Source organism: Poecilia latipinna, unplaced genomic scaffold (assembly GCF_001443285.1).
Source record: "Poecilia latipinna isolate Pla-1442-1.1 unplaced genomic scaffold, P_latipinna-1.0 Scaffold433, whole genome shotgun sequence".
NCBI classification, from domain to species: domain Eukaryota; kingdom Metazoa; phylum Chordata; class Actinopteri; order Cyprinodontiformes; family Poeciliidae; genus Poecilia; species Poecilia latipinna.
The window spans coordinates 54,919-61,853 of record NW_015113049.1 but is presented as its reverse complement, the minus strand read 5'-3'; the positions used below and the strand labels follow the sequence as shown (position 1 = coordinate 61,853).

The 6,935-nt window shown below is 38.1% G+C and overlaps 1 long non-coding RNA gene across 1 annotated transcript in view; it reads right to left on the bottom strand.

Annotated features, from left to right (window-relative positions):
* Positions 1–2,728: 2,728 nt before the first annotated feature.
* The window catches only part of LOC106950986 (uncharacterized), a 20,724-nt gene continuing 16,517 nt past the window's right edge, over positions 2,729–6,935 (bottom strand). The window contains exons 3-4 of the long non-coding RNA XR_001425723.1: positions 6,783–6,786; positions 2,729–4,188 (exon numbers count right to left, since the gene is read on the bottom strand). This is a non-coding gene — a long non-coding RNA (uncharacterized LOC106950986). The remainder of the gene's footprint in view (positions 4,189–6,782; positions 6,787–6,935) is intronic.

The window sequence follows — 6,935 nt, the reverse complement described above, 5'->3', positions numbered from 1 at the left end:
CCTTTTTTTCCCCTCCCCCCCCCCCAAACAAAAAAAAAAAAAAAAAAAAAAAAAAAAAAGAAGAATCCAAAACCTCCAAAGTCCAGTTTCTCTGTGACTGAGCCTCTCAGCACACAGAGTTCTGGATTAGAGCTACTCAAAAAGAACAAAGAAAGGCAAACAAATAATGGGGAAAACACAAAATGCATCCAAAAATGTCAGAGAAAAAAAAAATCAAAAAATGACAGAGATAAAGTAGAGGTATGGTTTATGTTTTAGCCATTGTATGGCTGTTCCTGTTAGCTTTTTTGTAAAAGCCCTTGTATAGTTAAAAAAATGACTGAGTTCAGGGTCGCTGGAGTGAGAGCTGGCTATCACACCGGAGAGTCCTTAACCACACGGGGTGGGGGGGATGTTGGTCTGTGGAGCAGAGGTCCTCGGGTCACCTGCTGGCCCTCTGGGGCCACGGAGGACATCTGTCCACCCATCTGTCCGTTTCTCTGTTTGTCCAAGGAGAGGATCCAGATAAACCATTTGATTTCCTTCACAAAAAGACAAGCGTCATGGATTCTTTCTCACAGCTTAGGGTGAAAGCTTTAGGAGAAACCACGAAAGCTCTGACTCCAGGTCAGTGTTTGAAAATGCACTTCAAGAGGAGGAGAAATGATCGCATGAAAAGAGGATGGACATGGCATTACTCCAAGGTAGGGGAAATGTACTCGTTTGCCAACTTCAAGGTATCAGCTTCCTTGTTCTTACCAGGGAAGAAAAAAAAAGAGAGCAACTATCTTTTTTAGTTACATATTGACATGTGATTTTTCAGTGCCTGAATGTATAAATAGTAGAGGGTTATTTAATTACTAATTTCAAAGCTTTTTTACAATGTTAACAGTCTGAATACAGCATTGCATTCCTTTTTCAGATACATTCCTCTCCAAAAATGTAAAGAAACTGTCTTAATGTAATGCATATCATTGCCTCCATTACACCGCAACTCCAAACATCTTCTTTTTTTGATTCCTGTTTCTACTAACAGTAACAAATGAAAAGTTCAGAGATAAACGTAGAGAATATTTATTAGTCTAACTTCTGGCTCAGTGCTGCACACCACAATGAAACATGATGCAGTCTACCTTTCTTACCAGTTAATTAGAGCTTCCTGTGGTCTTGGGAAATCGGCATGGCTTGAATGGCGCTGTTATACAGCCACACATCAGCAGAGGAACTGAGAAACCTACCTGGCTCCTTTGCATGGTTCTGTTGCAAAATAATGAGAGATCACAATCTTCCTGGCTTGATTATTTTACTTTTTTTTTTGGTTTTATTATCGTACTTCTGTTTGTTTGTTTGTCACTTTCTATCCTTTTTTAAATGCATTTTTACTTTTTTAACTAGGATATTTAGCATTTTAGATTTGCCGATCTTAGAGAGTTGCGGTAATGTTAATTCTGTAATGCATTCCCTATTTAAAATATAAGGTGAACGTTAAAAAGTCACTATTACAAAAGAATATTGAAAGGATCCAAATAAAAGCATTGAAGAAACTTAGAACAGTGAACGGATCCGTCTTTAAATGGGAAAGAAACTCTTCTGTTCCATCCGGCTTTCTTGCTGACTGTTTGACTGTTATCACTCCTATGTCTGAGCTATAAATATGAAATAAAATTTAGATTAGCTAAATTGGTTGGATTATAAAAACTAGGCCACTAAATGCCATTTTTGCAACATACAAAAAAGTTTACTTTTTTTCACAGAATTTGAAAGAAACAATGTGAATTTATGTGTTATTGTTCCCTACTGTGAAACTATTCCTACATGATGGTTCATCTTCCAGATCTAGATAGGAGGAAGGCCCAATAAAATGATAAAACTGAGAGCTCCAGTGAACCTGTGGTGTATATTATGCATAATTTAACATATAAACTGTGGCCCCTGGAAAACAGGGACATCCCCACTGAGCAAAACATGTGGCTTCAGTGTCCAGATGAGGCAAAGCTCCACCAAATGTCAAAGGGTTCATCTGGATTTTTTGAAGAGCAGTTCTGCAAATGTATTATTATTAATAAAAGTTCCATTTCCTGCAGTAGAAAGATGTTAATCACTGAGAGGTTACTGTAAAAGTAAAGATATCCTTGGAGTGCAGATTAGCCCTCATCATGTTTTAGTGGACTTTAACGCTAAAACATGCTGGTCCTTTGTCTTTTATCAACCTTTGTCTTTTAAAGTCTGGAGTTGATTGCCATGGAGGAGAGGCTATGGCAGGCCATTTTAACATAAAATCTGTTTCATCTATCTGTAATTATGTTCCAGGGATCTAAAAATGAGCTTTGACTAGAGACAGATACATGTTGACTCTCCTGAATGATAATTTAAGATATTTGTATTTACATTATGACTAAAAAGAAGAATTCAAGGGTTGCACAGTGGTGCAGTTGGTAGCACTGTTGCCTTGCAGCAAGAAGGTCCTGGGTTCAATTCCCCGCCTGGGGTCTTTCTGCATGGAGTTTGCATGTTCTCCCTGTGTATGGTGGGTTCTCTCTGGGTACTCTGACTTCCTCCCACAGTCCAAAAACATGACTGTCAGGTTAATTGGTTTCTCTAAATTCTCCCTAGCTGTGAGTGTGTGTGTGTGTGTGTGTGTGTGTGTGTGTGTGTGTGCATGGTTGTGTGTCCTGTCTGTCTCTGTGTTGCCCTGCGACAGACTGGCGACCTGTCCAGGGTGACCCTGCCTCTCACTCAGAAAGTTAGCTGGAGATAGGCACCAGAAAACCTGACCCCACTAGGGACAAGAGTGTATAGAAAATGGATGGATGGATGGAGAAGAATTCAAGATGTCTTTAGTTGCATTTCGGCGGATCATTATACCTTTCAAGATATTTCAAATGACGTTGCCAAATTCGTCATCATCCGTAATTACAATTCAAGAAGATTGTAATTAAAGTTACTAGACAAGATAGCTATTTTACCTAGTAGAAACTTGATTTTACATTAAAACAGCCTGCCAAAGTGAACAGTTTTCAGTCTTTTCAGTGAAGAAGAGCACCTGTTGGCCATTGTGTAAATTGAACTCGACACTGGTCAACATGGTACTTTCTGCCTCATCAATGCACGTTTACGGCTTATTGATTTCCTCTTATTGTTGAGATCTGCCTCTTCTGATAGTAAGTCACTGTCTCTTACTGATAAGAACTTTGCAGAACTTCTCTTCAAATACATTTAAAGTGACTCTGACTCCTGAAGTTTTAGTGAAACCTTTGGAAACATGTTTTTGTCCAAGACTGGGCCATAATCAATTATTTTCTTTAATAAACAGAACCTCACTTTCCGTCCTATCTTTATGTGCTTCTTTGTGTTAATCTATTGCATATTCTTCCAAAGGAATGTTGCCATGCTAATGTCTTAAATTGGCACTGACTCTGCCTTGATAACAAGATGGTTCATTTTGAAACAATTATTGATTGTTTGAAAAGGAGAGAGAAAGTAATACAGTTACTGATGAAGAATCGTAGTTTCATAAGGTTTTGTGATGCCAACTTATTCTCACCATTCTCTACGAAATTTATTCTTCTCTTAGGTGTCTAAAATTCACTTTAGATGTCTATGGAAGTTTCAGTCCAATTATAGCCAAAACATCTGTCAAGAATTTAGGATCAGTTTAGATTAATTCCATTTCACCATCATATTCCAGATTGCTAAGATAACAGAGCCAGGAGGGAAACCCAGAAATCCCCATAATCATTGATTGACTTATGTCAGAAGGTATGTAAATATTCCCTCTGGTTCTCCTTCCATTGGGAATGCTCAGCACACCTTCAAAGCGAGGCTGCTAGGAGGTATCTTTCCAAACCACTTCAGTCTCCAACTTCTTTCAGTGCAGAGGTGCATCAGCTCTATTCACATCAGACTCCAAATGATGAAGCTTCTCTCAGTGCCTCTGAGCTCAAGAAGCTTCAGTTTTATCTCTTTATGTTGGCTTCTTCAGATCAACACCTTCAACTTGCTTCAAAGTCTGAGGCCAAGGAAAAAGTTGGACTTCTCCCTCTGAGTTAGGGTGTAAAGTCTTTGCCTGTTCAGATAGTCTGGTAGACTGTTTGATTGGGGACTAAAGGTGCAACGTTTGTTACATTTCCAGTTGCTGTTGGTCTCTTTCAGACTGTGTCAATCCAAAGAAATCCTTTGAGCAACTTGACTCTGAGAGTAACTTCCTTCCTTCAGCGCTTAGTGGTTGTAGGATTTTCTTTTGTACTACAAAGATTTTTCCCCAAAGACCACAAACCATTCCTCCCTCAAATCTAGACTCACTCTTGTTTTGGTCGTATTTACCCAGAATGCCCTGCTCTATAGTCTGCTTCCTTCCTTTGGAGCAGTCACATCTGCATTTGAACCACATCAGAGTTTGATTTCTCATTTATATCTTTCCAAACAAACCCCACTTTCTAGGCAAATGAAGAAGAATTTGATAAAAACAGACTAAATGGGGCTGTGTGAAGTTTCCTGGGGTCTTGTTCACAAATGATGGTAGGATGGAATGAGAGATGAACAGATGGATTAGTGCTTCATGTGCAATAATGAAGAGCCTAGTTTAAAAAGCAAAGCTTGGCTTTACTGTTCTCCCTTAGAGAAAAGGTGAGGAGTTCTGTTTGTCTCCTCAGGGTTGTTGAATGTAGAGCTGCTGCCTTTCCACTTCTGATGGTGATCAGTTGACATGATCCTAAAATCTAATGAGGATGCCTCCTGGTCGCTTCCCTATTAAGCTTTTCCAGGCATGTTCCACTGGAAGAAGACCTTAAGGAAGACTGGAAGCTTGCTGGTGGGACTAAGTATATCATCTGGCAAAGAACACCTTGGAATCTCCATAAGGAGTCGTTGAGGAGAGGAGATGTCTGGCTATCCCTTCTGCGATCTGATCTCGCAGCATTTTTTATGGCTATTTCTGTTTGACCAATCATCTGTATTGGGTTCAAACATTTTGAAGGACATTACACTCTTAGTTCACCTCATATTCATGTTTAGCTGAAACAGGGATCTTAAAAGTCCTTTGAACATCCGACTACTGTACTGACATTAAAACCGATTTACACATCAAAGGGCATCTTCAAGTAGATTTTTTGTCACTTTTCATTATCGATCATATTCATATAATTACAATAAAAAGGACATTGTTTTGATCTTAGGTTTTTTTTTTTTGTTTTGTTTTGTTTTTTTTGTTGTTTTTTCACATTTTTTTCTTGATGGGGAGTTCTGTCTTTACCACAATAGACTAAAGAAACACCCCTATTACTGCAAGCAAAGCCTTGGGGGCGTGGGGGTGAGGAGGTCATCAGACATATTTTTACCCATAAAAAGCTCAGTGGAGTGTAATTTGTACATCTGGCAGTCAACAGATGATTTTTCTAAAACTCGATCTAAAATAAGTCTCTATTTAACATAATGCACATTGTTTATGCCATCCTTGAATGTAAAAATGGCTTACTGTGGTCACATGCAATGTTACAACAACTCTCTAATTAGGCTGCTAAGCTAACTAGTAGAAGCTGGGGATAGAGTTATTGTACAGACCTGTCACTTGGTCACTCTCAGTGGGAAAACCACTATGGACCAGTTCTTTAAGCATTAGTGGCTGCAGATTTCGTCCTTGCCTGTCACAAACTAACGGCTAAAGCTAGCATACCAGCATCTTGTTTGAACAAAAATGGATGGTAACATTAAAAACCTACTTTGTTGACCAATAAATCTGCCAGCATTGGTTAAATGATTCCAAGTCAAATCAAGTGAAACAGTGAAAACGGCAAATCTCCTTCAGCCTTTACTGACTAGAGAGCACTTCATTTTAAGTTAAACTGAGTTTTTTGAGTGGAACTTAATCAAGCAAGGCTGTCTGGGTTTTTTTTTCCCTTTCAACTTGAGTTAATGAACAATGACACTTTACTGTTGCCTCTTCCTGTACATCACTTACCTCTATCCTAATACTGAAAATATTGAGCACTGATTGAAGGTGAATAATGGAAGGATATCTGTTTTGTAGAGGAGACTCAATTTCCACAATCTTATAGAATCATGGCTTGTGCACTAGAAAAGGTAAATCATGTAAATACACTTACTGACAAATACAGTTCAGCACCAAGGTAAAGCCAGAAGGAATGTTCTGATATGACAAAATGGTAACACTTTATTTGAAGGGCTGTGCATAAGACTGACATAGTCAAGACCTCATGAATATGACTGTTGTCATGAATTGTCATTTGGTAAATAATTACACTTTTAATGCAAAGTTTACACTTTTAATGGACTTTTAATGCAACTTTTAGTTCAGCTTTGCATTAAAAGTGTCATCATTTACCGAATTATACTTTATGACAACATTCATGAAGACTCCTCCATGTTCATGACTGTTGTTATAACATGTTTATGACAGTGTCTTATGCACACCCCTTAAAATAAAGTGTTACCAACAAAACTTGGTACAGAAACGACCAGTGATGGATATGGATATGGACTGCTTTGCAAAAAGATGGTGGGTCTAGAGCTAGTATCAGAACATTTCCTCGCCATAACACTGGGCAAGGATCAGCAACCTCTGTTTTGTATTGAGTAATTTTGGATAGTTTCAGACTAAAATAAGCATAACATCCAATGTCATTCTCTTTGTGTTAAGCTAGTTGTGTCATTACAAAGATACTTCCTACTTATATAGTTTCCAAACCTTTTTAATAATCCTCAGAAAAAAAATAAAGAGTGCACTATGCGAACACAAGGATTAACAGATGATAAATACATCACCATAAAGTGAAACTGAATAGCACTTTGCTTAATTCATTTAGAAATTCCACATGGACATTTGCTTTTATTTTATTTTCCCTTGAAGTCTACATATTATTTATTCATAGGGTAAATGTTTCGCCTTTCATTTTTTTAAACAATTCAAATTGGCCCCCAGCTCAAAAAAATAAAGGGAA